This window comes from Chiloscyllium plagiosum, chromosome 46 (assembly GCF_004010195.1).
Source record: "Chiloscyllium plagiosum isolate BGI_BamShark_2017 chromosome 46, ASM401019v2, whole genome shotgun sequence".
In the NCBI taxonomy this organism is placed as follows: domain Eukaryota; kingdom Metazoa; phylum Chordata; class Chondrichthyes; order Orectolobiformes; family Hemiscylliidae; genus Chiloscyllium; species Chiloscyllium plagiosum.
In genome coordinates, this window is record NC_057755.1 from 3,076,789 (window position 1) to 3,094,056 (window position 17,268).

The 17,268-nt window shown below is 42.3% G+C and overlaps 1 protein-coding gene across 1 annotated transcript in view; it reads right to left on the reverse strand.

Annotated features, from left to right (window-relative positions):
• LOC122544130 (NACHT, LRR and PYD domains-containing protein 3-like) overlaps nucleotides 1-16,311 on the reverse strand; it is a 42,683-nt gene extending 26,372 nt beyond the window's left edge. The window contains exons 1-2 of the mRNA XM_043683168.1: nucleotides 16,248-16,311; nucleotides 1,921-2,034 (exon numbers count right to left, since the gene is read on the reverse strand). The gene's annotated coding sequence lies outside the window, so the exon portion shown is untranslated. The remainder of the gene's footprint in view (nucleotides 1-1,920; nucleotides 2,035-16,247) is intronic.
• Between the last annotated feature and the right edge of the window lie 957 nt (nucleotides 16,312-17,268).

A 17,268-nucleotide genomic window follows, 5' to 3' on the forward strand; every position in this document is an offset into this window, starting at 1 on the left:
AAAGGCTTAACAGACAATTAATTTTTCAATGTATAATTTCAGTTACGTCACACTGTAAATTTTTGCTATAAATTCTGTGTTAAGATTGAGCCCTCCACTATCACCTGATGAAGGAGCATCGCTCCGAAAGCTAGTGTGCTTCCAATTAAACCTGTTGGACTATAACCTGGTGTTGTGTGATTTTTAACTTTGTACACCCCAGTCCAACACCGGCATCTCCAAATCATAATTTAAGTTCAGCACATGAAAGCAGACTCACAGGTAGATAGAATATTGAAGAAGTAGTTTGGTATGCTTGCCTTTATTGGTCAACACATTGAGTATAGGAGTTCATGTTGCAGCTGTACAGGAGTTTGGTTAGGTCTCTGTTGGAATGCTGCATACAAGTGTGACCTCACTGACATAGGATGTTGTGAAACTTGAAAGGGTTCAGAAAAGATTTACAAGGATGTTGCCAGGGTTGGAGGGTTTGAGCTACAGGGAGAGGCTGAACAGGCTGGGGCTGTTTTCTCTAGAGCTGAGAGGTAACTTTACAGAAGTTTGTAAAATCATGAGGGACATGGATAGGGTAAATAGACAAGGTCTTCCTCCTGGGGTGGCGGAGTCCAAACTTAGAGGGCGCAGGTTTAGGGTGAGGGGGCAAGTTTTCGAAGGGAGCTAAGGCATAACCTTTCATGCACAGAGTTGTGTATGTATGGAATGAGCTGCCAGAGGAAGTGGTGGAGGCTGGCACAATTATAACATTTAGAAAGCATATGGATGGGTACATGAATAGGAGCAGTTTAAAGATACATAGCCCAAGTGCTGGCAAATGGGACGAGATTTACCTGGGATATTTGGTCATTGCAGACGAGTTGAACCGAAAGGTCAGTTTTTGGGCTGTGTATCACTGTGACTCTGTATTTGTTTCAGATCCAAGTTTCTTACTCTCAAACAGAAATCTAACTTCTGCCAAATTACACTCACTGTTCCCCAGAGAATCTTTCATTCTAGAATCATTTATTAAAACAGCCTTATTACATATTACTAGCTCCTACATATCTTGGCGTTGATCCACAACATATTGTTCACTGAAATTACACAGAATACCCTACGAATTTGACATTCCCATTTTACGTGAAGATTAAAGTCATTTCTGATTAATGCATTGCCTTTTTACATGTCCTCGTTATTTAATGTTATGCTCTGTTCTAAAGAACATTACTGCTAGAAGATTCTAGTGGCACGGTGGCACAGTGGTTAGCACTGCTACCTCACAGCACCAGAGAGCCGAGTTCAATTCCCACCTCAGGCGACCCACTGTGTGGAGTTTGTACATTCTCCCCGAGTCTGTGCGGGTTTGCTCCGGTTTTCTCCTACAGTCCAAAAATGTGCAGATTAGGTGAATTGGCCATGCTAACTTGCCCGTAGCCTAAGGTGAAGGGCTAAATGTAGGGGTGTGGACTTGTTGGGCTGGAGGGCCTGTTTCCACACTGTAAGTAATTGAATCTAACAGATTGCTCCCACCAGTGTCATATTACACTCATTATTTCTTAGCTCCAAGGATATAGGTTCAACATCTTTTAATCCAAAACCATCTCTTCTATCTTACTTATTAAATCACATACCATGAAAGCTGCCTCACCACCCTTCATTTCTTGCATGCCCTTTCACATATCTTTTAGTTGCCAGCTTTGATCTCGTTGGGGCCATACCTCCACAACTGTGATGGCCTAGCTGTATTATTGCTGGACTGCTAATCCAGAAACACAGGTAACGTTCAGGGGAACCAGATTCAAAACCCACCCTAGCAGATGGTGGAATTGAATCCAATTTTTAAAAATTGAGAATTAACAGTCTAGCAATGACCACAAATCCATTGTCAGGTAAAACCCATCAGGTCCACTAATATCCTTTAAGGAAGGAAACTGCTATCCTTACCTGGTTTGGCCTTCGGGTGACTCCAGACCTTCTGCAATATGGTTGATTCTTAACTGTCCTCTGGACAATTAGGGGTAGGCATTAAATGCTGGCCTAGCCAGTGACACCCTTATCCTGTGAACAAATAAAACAAAATTCATGAACATTTTTTGATCTGTTAATTCATTTATACTTTTCTCTGAATACTACAAGCATTTAAGTAAACAGCCATGATTTTTGCCTTTTTCTACCATTTTTCCCTTTAGGCCCTATTTGCTTTTCCTTCCTGTTCCGCTCTTGATATCATTATCTAAGTAGCCGTCCTTCAACGCCACCATTGACTTTGAAAATCAGCGATTCCCATCTCCCAAACCCTTACTCCTTCTAAAGAAGGAAGAATTCCTGAAGAAGGGCTCATGCCCGAAACGTCGATTCTCCTGCTCCTTGGATGCTACCTGACCTGCTGCGCTTTTTCCAGCAACACATTTTCAGCTCTGATCTCCAGCATCTGCAGTCCTCACTTTCTCCTTACTCCTTCTAGTTTGTTTAAGTCGGCCTACAGCCCGAGTTATTCAATTTGCCAGGAGACTGGTTCCAGCTCAGCTCACGTGAAGCCTGACCCATTTGCATGTATGGAAATGCAATTCTCCAACATCAAAAGTTAAGCCACGTATTTAACAGCTTTACATAGTGCCAGTTTTTCCATGGTGATTCCTCAATAAGGGAATCAAAATGTATTGGGAAAAGACAGGCAGGTGGACTTAAGGATTATCAGATCAGTCATGATCTTAGCAAGTGGCAGAGCAGACTCAATGGAGCGAATGGCCTAATTCTGCTCCTTTATCTCATGATCTTATAAAAAGATTCTGTAAATGGTGAGATATAATTTCCCCCTCTTACAACAAATTTGACTCATCCACATTTTGCATGTATCTAATTTTTCTATTTTGAACAATTGTGTCCTTCCTTCCAAGACAATGGTATAGTTTCTTTTGGTTCCTTCCACCTCACCAGGCACTACATTTAATCAATTATTCTCTGCTATTTTCACAAAAGTGCATGTTTCTCAAACCCATTCGCCCTGTAACATTTCACCCCTCACCAATCAAGCGCCTATCTATCCCTGTGTTAAATATTCTCAATGCCTTAGCCTGCACAGCTTTCTGCAGCAATACGTTCCATAGATTCACCATTCTCTGTCTGAAGAAATTCCTCCTCATCCTTGTTCTAAAGGGCTGTCCCTTCACTCTGAGGCTGTGCCCTTGGGTCCTAGTCTCTCCTGGTGTATTGGAGTTGGCTGATTAGTCAAGGCTGTTAATGTGGTGGGCATGTCTTTCAAAAAGCAGGAAATACATTGCTACGAAAGACTTAGAAAAAAATGATTGGCATTGGGATAAAAGAGAGCATGTTTGAGAGTTGGAAAATGGATATCAATAGTTAATGAGTATTTTTCAGCTGGAGGGAGGTTTGTAATGGAATTTAAAAGGGGTCACTACTCTGGTCCTTGCTTTTCCTATTGTCGCTCAATGATTAAGATTTTACAACACAGGGGATAATTTCAAAGGCTGCAGATGACTCAAACCTTCGGAGAATTGTGAAATTTGAGGAAGACGGTGTAAAACTATTTAGGTCCATGAGACATTGGTGAAGTGGGCAAATATACAGCAGATGAAATTAATGTGAATGATACAGTTTGATGCAAAGGTGATGGAGAGGCCATATAAAATAAAGGGTATGATTCTAAAAGTATTTACAAGAGCAGAAAGACCATGGCCAATATGAGCCTTGGTCTATAAATGTGGCAAGAAAGGTAGAGAGAGATGTTATTAAGAATCTAGGCTTCATTAATAGAGGAACTGAGTACAACAGCAGGGAGATTGTATTTAGATAAGAAACTAGTCAAACATCAGGGGAAGTACTGTGTGCAGTTCTGGGCTCCACAAAGGATAGGGATGGGTTAGGCAGTGTCAGAGAGGTTTACAGAAATGGTTTGACAGATGAGATAGTGCAGTGGAAAGGCTGGAGAAATTGGGACCATTTTCCTTGCATAAATGAATCGAGAAAGAGACGGCACAGTTTTGAAATGTTTTGAGAAAGAAATAGACGTGAGGTGAAGAAATAAATAAATGCAAAGTGTGAAAATAAAACATAATGTCATGCTTACAGAATAGCAAATGTGACAATGTGTATTCAAGGTAGCTCCAGTAAACAGTACTGAATATTAGCTGATATTCCATTATCAGAAATTCAAACAGAGAATTCATTGATGGGAAGTGGGGTTCATTGCCAAAGCATGGCATTCAACATACTGTGGTACAGAATACCTTGAGCTTCCTGATGCTATTACTGAACAGAGTGTGGTCACTTTGTGTGCACGCATGCTTTCCCTATGAGAACTCCCAATCCACTTTAACAAATATTTCCTTCATCTACCACCTTCATGGGAAAATTTGGATTGTGATAATGATTAGACATTATGCCAAACAAACAGTCAAGGCTCTTAATTCTGTGATTATATTTTTTAAATTCATTCATGAGATTTCGGCATTGCTAATTAGGCCAGCATTTAATGCCCATCTCTGATTGCCCAAACAGTTGTTACGAGTCAACTGCATTGCTATGGACCTGGAGTCAAATGTAGGCCAGACTAGGTAAAGACAGCAGATTTCCTTCCCAGTAGGGCACGAATGAACCAGATGAGTTTTTCCAACAATCAGCAATAGTTTCAATAGACTCTTAATTTCAAATTATTGTTCAATTCAAATTTGGCCATCTGTCATGCAGGTTCTGAACCCAGGCCCCCAGAACCTTACATGGGTCTCTGGGTTAACAGTCCAGTGATAATACTACTAGCTGTCACCTCAAAATGTCATAACTTGTGCATATATTTACACATCATTTACAAAAGTATAATTTTAGCATTTTAGCCTTAGTAGTTGGATTTTTTCAAGTGTTCCTGTCAGAAGTTAATTTCTGGACAAAACACCATTTGTTGCCTGGTACTTTATGAATGCCACAACTTAATAATAGTACTGACAAACTATACAAATTAACAGAGACGAGTTTGTCCCTGTACACAAAAAAAGGAAGTCTGTAATATTGTTCAACATAATTTAGGTCCTTACCTCATGCTATGTCTCCTGATTCTGGAACAAGGCTTCCAGTGAAATAACTGTGTTCCGCATACACCCTCATCATAAACATGACCTTTGGGCTTTTTGCAACTTGGAAATATTTGGATAAAGGTTTAACCTAAGTTCCACAGACTCTCATTTGTGCTATAATCTTGTGATGCATTAAAGAACTAGTATCCAGTGACATTGAACCCCTGAATGCTAAGACTGACACAAATACTCCGTCAGCCACCCATCTGTGTTTTAAACGAGCCAACAGCGGAACAAAAATGAAACTATTCTGGGTGAAAAAATTAGCTCCTTGTCATTAATCAGATTTTATATCACAGTACAAAACCTGTTTATGACTGGACTATAAAATAACAGAAATAGTGAGGACCAAAGTTCTCTGTAATCAAACAGCAAAGGGCACAGTTAACGCTGAATTTGATTAGCCTATTTGACAGAAATTTACGATAACTATTCCATATAATTATTAGCTGTTTCTTTGATCCATTTCCTTGTCAATGTGAATATAAATGCAAATGTACCAACTACTATATCACTCTCGTTTACAATCTGAAATGACATTGAATTCAATGAAGGGTATATCATATGAGAAGCAGTTAGGTCTGTACTTGATGCAATTTAGAACGATGAGGGGTATTTCATTGAGACCACCATGAGCCAGTGAGACACTGGACTGAGAGACCACCGTGGGTTAAGCCAAAAGTCTCCCACCCTGGGCCAAGAGACCGCCACAGGCTGTGGAAGAAACCCATACTGGGCTGGGAAGCTGCCTCGCCAAGTTAGTGCTGAGGCCCCAAGTGCAGGACGTCGCCAAGAAGAAGAAAAGAAATACAAAGAGAAAAAAAAGGAAAGAAATAGACAAAGCAGATGAGTTCCGGCTAAAGCATTCTACTGAGTTGCTGGAGATAACCCTTTGGAACAGAGACGAGGAGGAATTTCTTTAACCAGAGCGTAATGAATGTGTGGAACCCGTTGCTGCAGAAGACTGTCGAGGCCAAGACATTGAGTGCATTTAAGACAGAGATAAGTAGTTCTTGATTCGTAAAGTGACCAAGGGTTATGGGGACAAGGCAGGAGGATGGGACTGAGCCATGATTGAATGGCAGACCAGACCTATTGGCTGAAAGCCTCATTCTACTCCTATATTTTATGGAACATCGTGGTAAATCTCCTCTGCCCCCACTCCAGTGCAATCATGTCCTTTTCATAGAATACTGCAGTTCTCGTCACCATACTATCTTAACCCTAACCAATGTTTAATAAGGTTGTAACATGACTTCCCTGCTCCTATACTCCACACCCGGTCTAATGAAGGCAAGGCATTCCATGTGCTTTCTTCACTGCGCCCCCCCCCCCCCCCACACCCAAACCTACTTACCATTGCAGACACATTTTATTATATTGTTTTAAAATGGAGGCTGCAAACCTCTGCAAACTAAATCAATTACCAAGTTAAAATTTACCCAAATGCTTCCTGAAGCTGCAACATCAAACTCAAATGGCAGAATATAGCAGCAATGAATGTAAAAATGATGGAGATTCTGGATTGAGGGGAGGCAAAGAGCAACTGAAATAATGTGCCAATAAGCAGAAACCACCTGTTGGATAAGAGAGGAGCAGAAGAAGAGGGACTGTGAGTAGAGCATGTCCAGTAGCAGCAGGGCTGCAAGGTAAGAACGTGCTGCTAGGGAGTGTAAAAGGTGGCAGGTCAGCAAGGGCAGCCCAAACAAGTAAGTGGCAGAGCAATAGGACTGAGAGAGAAAGAGGCACAGCAGCGATGAGCACTGGCTCCACGGCTTGTGTGTGCGTGTGTGTGTGTGTGTTAGAGAGAGTGAGAGAGAGAGAAAAAAAAGGGAGCAAGAGTGAGCGAGAAAGCAGACTTCACAATGCATGTCCAGTCAGCCTTCCTAAGAACTCATTGTAGGAAGAAGGTAGTCATATATGCTGAAGACAGGGGATGGGGAGAGGAGTTTGCAGTAGTTGGAGATGCAGCTCAGAGACAGAGAACAGCAGTGAGGTATACAAAGAGATTTATAATGGTGAGCCAGGGAGAAAGAGAAGCAGATAATGGGGCCAACATGGAGGTGAAAGTGAGTTAGCTGTGCTGAAAGCAGCTTGTGTCATGACAATGTCTGAGGTTTGTGAGTGGGTAACAGACATAGAGGAAGGTGTTCAGGTTCAAAAATGATTGAACTCTATATTGAAGGCTGCACGGTCCCCAAGCAGGGAATGTGGTGATGTTCTTCCTGGTCCTAGCCCCCCAGCTCTAATGTGTCTTTACCAAACCTCACACCTTCCCCTCACTTAAGCCTGACCTTCATCCCACTTCACTCCCAGATCAACGAATTCCACACGTATCATGTCATCGAAATTTTCATCTGCCGCCTCTGCACTGACTTTTTCCATCAGAACTCCGACCCTACCCTCTGGGGACCCCTTGCCTGCCTCCAACATACCCTATCCACTTGGATGCCCTGTGCCAATCTGTTACCCGCCTTCGATCTCTCTATCTCCAGCTGTCACCGCGACATTGATCACCTCAACAGGTCTGCCCCTCTCACCCAATCCAACCTCGCACCCTCACAACGCGCAACCCTCTGCTCCAACCCCAACCTCACCATTAAATTGGAGGACAAGGGGGGCGCAGTTGTAGTTTGTTACACTGACCTTTACACCGCTGAAACTAGGTACCAACCCCTCCTACTGCCCCCTCAATCACGACCTCATCGCCCATCACAAAGCTATCATCTCCCAGACTATCCACAACCACATCACCTCAGGGGATCTCCCATCCACAGCCTGCAACCTCATAGTCCGGGAAACTCATATCTCCCATTTCTGCATCTTACTCAAAACTCAAAACCCTGACTTCCTCCATTGACCCATCGTGCTCCCACCCCACCGAACCTGTCTCTGCATATCTTGACACCATTCCCCCCGCCATGCTCCAGGATCTCCCCACATACATTTGGGACACCACCCACGTCCTCCACCTCTTCCGTGACTTTGCTTCTCGGTCTCCAATGCCTCATCACCATGGACATGCAGTCTCTGTACACCCCTGTCAGCCATGACGAAGGCCTCCAAGCCCTTCACTTCATCCTCTCCCGCTGACCCAACCAGTACTCTTCCAGCGACACACTCATTCAACTGGCTGAACTGGTCCTCACCATCAATAATTTCTCCATCGAATCCTCCTACTTCCTTCAGAACAAAGGGGTCACCATGGGCAGCCACTTGGGCCCCAGCTGTGCCTGTCTCGATGTCAGGTATGTGCAATAGTCCAATTTCTGCAGTTACACCAGCACCATTCCTCACCTTTTTCTCCATTATATCGATAACTATATTAGCACCACTTCGTGCTCCCATGAGGCGGTTGAGCAATTCACAAACACCTTCCACCCTGACCTCAAGTTCACCTGGACCATCTCGGACACCTCCCTCTCTTTCTTGGTCCTTTCCACCTCCATTTCTGGTGACTGACTCAACAGGGACATTTACTCCCATCCCACCTACTGTAAAAACGCTATCCCTTACTCCCATTTCGTCCACCTCAGCCATATCTGCTCCCACAAGGATGAATTCCACTCCAGAACATCTCAGGTGGCCTCCCATTTCAAGGACCGCAACCTCCCCTCCCATGCGGTCAACGATGCCCTCCAGTGCACCTTCTCCACTTCCCACACCTCCACCCTTGAACCCCACACCTCCAACCACAACAAGGATAGAACCCCCCTGGTCCTTACCTTCCGCCCAACCAATCTCCTCCATCATCATCCTCCATCTTTTCTGCCATCTACAATCAGACCCCACCAGCAGAGATATAGTTCCCTCTCTAGCTCTTTCAACAATCTGCAAAGGCCATTCCCTCTGCAAATACCTCATTTGGTCCACGCCCACCCCCCACCAACCCACCCTCCATTCCCAGCACCTTCCCTTGCCACCACAAGAGATGCAAAACCTGTGCCCGCGCCACCCTCTTCACCTCCATTTAAGGCCCCAAAGGATCCTTCCACACCAGGGAGAGATTTTCCTGTACATCCAAACACCTCATCTACTGAGTCCGTGGCTCTTGATGTGGTCTCCTCTACGTTGGAGTTACAGGACACCAGCTTGCGGAATGTTTCAGAGAACATCTCCAGGACACCTGCACTGAACAACCCCACTGCCCTGTGGCCGACCACTTCAACTCCCACTCTTCCCCTACACCCCCAACTCTGCCGAGGACATGCCAGTCCTGGGTCTCTTGAACTGTCCTACCTGTCCATCTTTCTTTGCGCTTATCCACTCCACACTCTGCTCTGACCTTTCACCATCACCCCACACTTCCAAGTACCTACCTCATTCCTAGCTATCTAACCCCCAGCCCCACCCCCTCCCATTTATCTCTCAGCCCCCTTGCTTCCCCTCCCACACAATTCTACCACTGAACTCACCATAGACCACATTGTTCATACCATTATAACATTCTGCCTGTGTTTTCTTACACACCAGCACCCTTAAAAGAAATGAAACACCATTTTTAAATGGATTATATTATGGATTATATTATGTTACAACACAGACTGAAGGGTTTGAGTTATAAGGAGAGCTTCAATAGGCTAGGGGGACATTTTTCACTGGAACAGAGGATGTTGAGGTGTGACATTACACAGTTTATAAAAATATGAGGAACACAGATAAAGTGAATAGCAAAGGTCTTTTCCCTAGGGCAGGGGAATTCAAAACTACAGGGCCATAGGTTCAAGGTGAGATGAAAAAGATGTAAAAGGGACCTGAGAGGCAACTTTTTCTTACAGTTTTGTGTCAGGAATGAACTGCCAGAGGAAGTGTTAGATGCAGATTGCAGATACAGTAACAACCTTGAAAAGACATTTTGATACCTCCATGAATCGGAAAGCTTTATAGAAATATGGGCCAAATGCAGGCACGTGGGACCAATTTAGTTTGGGAAACTTTGCTCAGCATGCATGAGTTGGACTGAAGGGTCTGTTTTGGTAACATACATAGTGCTGCAATATATCTTTATAAAATCTTGGCCTTGTAAAATGCCTGTTTTTTGAGGCTTGAGTTTTCTGTATTCCTAGATGTCCAACCATAGGTATTTCATTTGTCACTTGCAATATATACATACATGATCTGGGTAGTTCTATTATCTGATAGACAATCATCCTTTCTCAATCCACGGGTCTGTGATGGAGTCTCCACTTTCTCATAAAACCCAGCTTTTAATAGCCTTTGCTTCAGTTTGTGCCAACTTACTTAATTTTGGATCTGTTTCCTGACCCTCAAATAACAAAGACTGCGTGAACATCTATTTAGAATCATCCTCATTTTTAAATAGAATTTTGGCCACTCTAACATTTCCCTGTGAAGTTACTGTGACCTTTGGTGATGGACTTTGTTTTGCCATTTTCTGTATATTCCCCCTTTTGTGCAAGTTGTTATTGTAACTGTTCTGCCCCTTATGAGCTCCTTGATCAAGGCTAAAACTATAACTTTCACTCTCGCCTAATCATTAAGCAGGAGTAAGACTATTCCATCCACTGATAATTTCTTAACAACTTCTATCACTACTGTTCCACATAACAAATCATTCTAAGTTTGCTTTCAGCACATTGGAAATGGGATATATTCTCCACTCATGCGTTTCTCTGCACTTTGGGTTTCACTGCACTCTCTGGTAGGAATACCAGTTTTGAGTAGCTTTTTGATACGTTAATGCAGTTATGGTTGTAGTGGTATGCAGCGTTCATTCTAACCTGAGCTCCAATGTTCTATGCATAGTATTAGCGCATCAATCAAGGCAGCCCACGCAGCCAGGAAGAAAATTAGAGGGAAGTCATATTGGAAGAAAAAAGATTAATGTTGCATTTTGACAAACACCCTTTATATTTCTCATCTATTTTATTCAACTCCAAGCTTTCATAGCAGCTCCTACGTCCAGTTTCTGAGTTATAATTTGATCTTGGCATTTTATCTTGGAATTCTCATGTTGCATTCCCACTTGCGAACCTCAATATGGCCCATGGTCTTCCTTTGCAACTGAACGAAGATGTCCCACTTTTGATTTTTATCTTCAAAACTTCCTTTTTGACTTCAAGGGGAGAGTTTGAGGCATTCCTATCTCCCTTTTCTTTACCCTGCCGACTTGCCATCCTTACAGATTCCCATCTTTTGTCCTTTCTTGCTGATGGGGTGATGGAAAAAAAATGTATGGATCAACTCAATTATCAGGGCGTAAGTGAGGAAAGTGGGTTGTGGAGAGTAGGAGGAAAGAGAATTATTATCTTCAAGAGGGTAACCTAGCATGTGAAGGACAGCCCCACAAATATTATAAACCCTTATCTCCCACACTTTAAAAATTATTCATAAAAAGGCTGGATGAATCCAGCTTGCCAGCAACTGCATTATGATGATCGACAGTGTATGTTAGAGAACAATTGACTTGGTAACAATCTCATTTGCCCCTGAGTCATTTGTTTAAAACATGGTAGATGGGATCTTTATTTTAATGGGTGTATACTAGTGCATTATGGGGTGTGTAGCAGTGAATGAGAAGGTGGTAGAGTGTGCACCTAGCTCACTTTACATTTGACTCTGCCAAGACCACACCCAGTTACGGCATGTAAAATCATGTCCAATCTGCAAGTGAGAGACACAGTTAAAACCTTTCTATGAATCTGCTATCCCACTCAAAAGTTACATTTCTTCACTATTAAGGACCAAAATTCTCAAACTATCACCTAGACTTTCCACAAGGTTGGTGCTGCATCCTTACATTTCACAAGCTGCAACTCTCATCGGACTTTATCAGCTTTAGCAGCTCCATAATCAAATATGATACAGTCAGTAATGTTTACTGAGTAACAGTCCAATATATAAACAACACTGGGTTAAACAGAATTAAGGATTCTGCTCTAGAACATTTTTGGGGTTCTAAAGAAATTGTGGGGACCCTAGCTGATATTTTTGCATCATTTTTATCCATGGGTGAGGACCCAGAAGACTGGAGGGTAGCAGATGGTGTGTTATTCAAGAAGGGCTGCAAAGAAAAACCTGGGAACTACAGGCCAGTAAATCTAACATCTGTGGTGGATAAATTACTTGAAAAGATTCAGAGAGAAAAGGGAGACGTGTATTTGGAAAGAGATCAAGAGCAATCAGCATGGCTTTGTGAATGGGAGATTATGCCCCACAGAGTTCTTTGAAGAAGTGGTCAGGAAGGTTGATTAGAGCAGGGCGGTAAACGTTGTCTATATGGATTTCAGTAAGACATTTGATAAGATTCCACATGGAAGGCTCTTCTGGAAGGTTAGATTGCTCTGGAAGGTTCGATGGAAACTAGGGCGAGTTGACATATTGAATACACAATTGGTTTGATGGTCGGAAGTAGAGAGTAATACTGGAAGGATGCTTGTCGGACTGGAGGCCTGTGACTCATGGAGTGCCTCAGGGGTCGATGCTGGGCCCATTGCTGTTTGCTATCTATGTCAATGAATTGGATGAGAATGTACAAGATATGATTATTAAGTTTGCAGATGACACTAGAATAGGCGGTAATGTGGATAGTGAGGAAATTTATCAGAAATTGCAGCAGGATCTTGATCGGCTGGGGACCTCAGCCGAGAAATGGCAAATGCAGTTTTATTTAGATAAGTGCAAGGTCTTGAATTTTGAAAAGTCAAGTCAAGGTAGGAGTTTCATGTTGAATAGTAGAGCCTGAAGGAGTGTAGTGCAACAGAGGGACCTTGGAGTTCAGGTGTACGGTTCTCTGAAAGTGGAGTCACAGCTAGACTGACCAGTGAAAAAGGCTTTTGGCACACTGGCCTTCATCAGTCAGAGCACTGAGTGTAGAAGTTGGGAAGTTACGTTGCAGTTGTAAAGGATGTTAGTGAGGCCACACTTGGAGTATTGTGTTCAGTTATGGTCACCTTGCTACAAGAAGGATGTTATTAAATTGGAAAGAGTGCAGAAGAAATTTGTAAGGGTGTTGCCAGGACTCAACTGTCTGAGTTATAGGGAGAGGTTGGACCAACTAGGATTCTTTTTAGAGGTATATAAGATCATGAGAGGCATGGATAGGGTGACTGCACTCAGTCTTTTTCACAGGGTTGAAGAATCAAGGATAAGAGAGCAACAGTTTAAGGTTAGAGGGGAATGAACAAAAGGGAGCCTGAGGGACAACCTTTATACACAGAGCGTGGTACGCATATGGAATGAACTGCCAGTGGACGCTATTGAGGCAGGCACAGTAACAACACTTAAAACGTGTTTGGATAAATACATGGATCGGAAAGATTTAGAAGGATATGAGCCAAGTGCAGGGAAATGGGGTTAGCGTAAATGGACATTTTGGTCAGCATGGACCAGTTTGGGCCAAAGGACCTGTCTCTCGGCTGGAAGACTCTCTGACACTGTATCAGGATCCTGCCAATTGTGAACAGAAACCTAACAATGAGGAAAATGCTGATCAAAAGCTATCACACCTACAAGAGGCAAAGACAATCACTTCCTTGTCTGTCATTTACCATCTTCTGTCATTTATCACCTTTTGTTTGGGAGATGCAGATGGTTGTGAATGTCATTTGGCATTTCCATAGCTCACGAAGGATATCACACACAGAGTCTGAAATAGTTAGTGATCTTTCACGAGTAGAAGGTTTCATGAATGATCTCCTAGTCCATGGATGTGGAGATATGAGAAAAGAAGCCATTGCAGACCATGACTTGGATCCAGTACAACTGTTTGACCCAGAGATAATAGTTGATACAATGACAGTATTAGACGAACCTGAAGCTGAACAAGAATAAGTGCAATGAACAATGCCTGAAACCAAGCACAAAAATCATCAGCAAAAGATCTTTGTTTAGATCCTGAGATGCAGTGAACAATAGATATAAAAGCTTTAGATCTATGAGCTATCTAAAAAGGTTCTTGGCTAATTTGTCTTCATCATATGAATGTGCACCCAAGCTTATTACTAAGGTCGTGCTGTGGGATATTGGGGCACAGGACAAGAAATAGTTTTCACACTAATCAATATTAACTCTCATGAATGCCTTTAAAAACCTGAATGGATTTAAAAATTATGAATGAAATGCATGTGCAGGGACTCAATGAGCTGGCTGATTGGCAGATACAGCTTAATTTGGAAAAACAACAAGTATTGCATTTTGGGAAAACAAATAAGGGCATGAGTGAAACAGTTGGAAGGAGGATCTTCAATAGGGTTGAATTGATCAGAGAGATCCAGGGTAAATAATCCTTTGAAGTTTGCACCACATATAGCTTGGGTGGTTAAGGCAGCATTCAGCATGCTTGCCTTTGTTGCTTGGACTTTTGAATATAGAATTTGGGATATTATGTTAACATCATACAGGACATTGATGAGTCCTCTTCTGGTGTCCAGTTTTGGCCTCCCCGTTATTAGACGGATATTATTGAGCTGGCAAGGGTTCAGAAGAGATTAACTAGGATGCTGCCGGGAATGGAGGGCTTGAGTTATGCGGAGAGGTTGGTTAGGTTGGGACTTTGTTCACTGGAGCCTAGGAGATCGCAGCATGATGTATAGAGGTTTAAATGAGGTGAACAGCAAGTGCCTTACCCCTGGGGTGGGACATTTCAAGATGAGGGGGTATATTTTTAAGTTTGGGGAAGAAATATTATAAAAAGACATGGGGGCTATCTTTTTACATAGAGTGTTTACCTTGTGGAATGAACTTCCGGGGGATGTGGTGGATGCAGGCACAGTTACAACATTTAAAAGACATTTGGATAAGTAAATGATTAAGAAATATTTGTAGGGATATGGGCCAAGCTCAGGCAAGTGGAACTAGATTAGTTTGGGATTGGTCAGCATGGGTTTGTTGGACCAAAGGTCTGTTTCCTCACTGTATGACTCTGTGATGAAAGTAGATCTGGCTGGTATGAACATACAGTTTTTGGTCATGAGTAATCATTTTCTTTATTGATCATATACATTAGATTAGTTGTAACTGTGAATGACACTGCAAGCACTTTTTTTTCATTTTATTTGTGAAAAGAGGGGTTGTTTGGAGAAATGTGTTTGTAAGTACACTATACACTTGTGCCTTGCATAGTCACATGACCTCTGTTGTAAGCTGATTAGAATTCAATTCAGACTAAGCAACTATTAAACACTCTCCATGAGAAATGGTCGATCCCTCCTAAAAGTTCAGAGTGATAGTGGTGAATATGAGCAGGTTGAATCAGATGTTCCAGTGTCGAACTGACCATTTTAGCTCATGTCTGGCACTACAATCGACGGCTGTAGCCACAAAGAGGTGAATTTGAGACAGAAGACGCAATAGGAAGCAAAAAGAACAAATGCAGAGAGACTCAGATAGGGTTAAGAAGGTATAATCACTTCAATCCTATAGCATTTTCTATCACTGCATACTTTCTGCTATTAAGTTCTGCGTCTGATCATTTCAGCTGATCTCTCTTTGTCGCTTACTTTGTCTGATCTTACTTGTCCCTTAGTTCCACCCATTGATTAAATTAACCTTGACTTAATAAGTCTTTATTTAGAAAAACGACACCATTTCTGGTCAAACCAAATTGAACAGGCTTGATAAGTCTTCACTGAGTTAAACTATAAAAATCTGAAAAATATATACTTATAATGTCCTGATTTGTTGCAACATTATTGATAGGTATTTTGATCTGGAGCAATGTGAAAAATCCAAACCGATTAATTGATGATTGAGTTTCAGCCAAACTCTAAAGGGAGTTTTCTAAATTTCAGGTGTCAAGGAGTAGGACGAGTTAAACCCTGCCGATTGAGAACTGTCAGAGTTCCTGAACCTTGTTCTCAACAATTTCAAAATTGAAAACTTTCACAAAAGACACATGATACGTGTTATGGTAAATAACCACAGAGGATGAGATACCATCTCCATCACAGTAGTCCAGGATAACACACTGATTCACCTCACTCAAAATGCCTGTTAAAAATAAAAGTAGGATACAGAGTAGGAGTGGTTTGATCTTGCTACCTCCCTGTGAAAAAGACTAGCCCAGACACTGTCTGAGGGCACTCTGAGCAAATGCCATTGCTATAAGATAAAGCAATGGTTATAACAGCCAATGCAACATAACCCTAACATGAAAAAATGGCCTTGAAATGGAAGATTAAAGTTAAATACAGAATATAGGCTGGGAAATTACATGAAACTTACCTTGAAATGCAGATTCTCCATTTCCATTTGCAATCGACATAAAATCACTGTCACCAAGCCTAAGTTGTCCCTGGTTTTCAGCCACCAATCAGAATTTGGTAATTGGAGCTGATCCTTGTAATTTGAAACTAAAATAAACACAACGCACTGCTGATGCTGAAAATCTCAAACAGAAACAGACTGCTGGAGAAACTGAGCAAGTCGGACAGCACCTGTAGCGAGAAAACAGTGAGAATGCTGTCAGACTTGCTATGCTTCTCCAGCTCCCTGCTCTGCTTGCAATTTGAGATTTGTATCATGACTTTATCCTCTGACAAATGTGCATTTTTTACAACTTTAAAATAGATATAAACCACCCCCTACCCCATCCCCCAGTTTAACAGCTCGATCAACTGTGATCAAAGCTATTTACATTTATTTAAATACTGTTTTATGGTCAATTCAATTGGGAACAATCGTGGAAATGTATTTTTTTTTACCTTGCTATCTGAAACTGCATGAAACACTCCACCAGTTCCCTGACGCTTGGGCTTTTGGTTCTCACAATCAGCACCTAATGTCTCAACACCTCCAAAAGGTAAACACACCAATCATTTACTCTGCTGAACAATGAGGATACCTTAAAATCCTCAGAGTGAATCTTGCCAGAAACGACTAAGTGTCATCTTCATCGAGGGCTTTACTCCATCCGGCAGGTTTTCCAGTGTGTTCATCCCAAAACTGCTTCATTAACTACTTACCACAAACCTAAGGCATGCATCTTGTCCAATGCTAGCTCAATTCTCCCACTTGCTGTAGCCAAATATACTTGATACTGCCATGAAATTTCAGGATATTTGACACCAGGAACGTATTTAAAAAGATTGTTGTGTCATCAGTCAAGTGCTCGCAGACCAGAGCTGCTGCCTGTGGCAGACAAGGGGAAGTTATACCTTACTTTAAAAGCAGGGACCTGGAGATCCTGGTGGACAGGAACATGCTGGAGGAGAGACACCCTTTTCCCTCGGGACTGGCCAAAGAG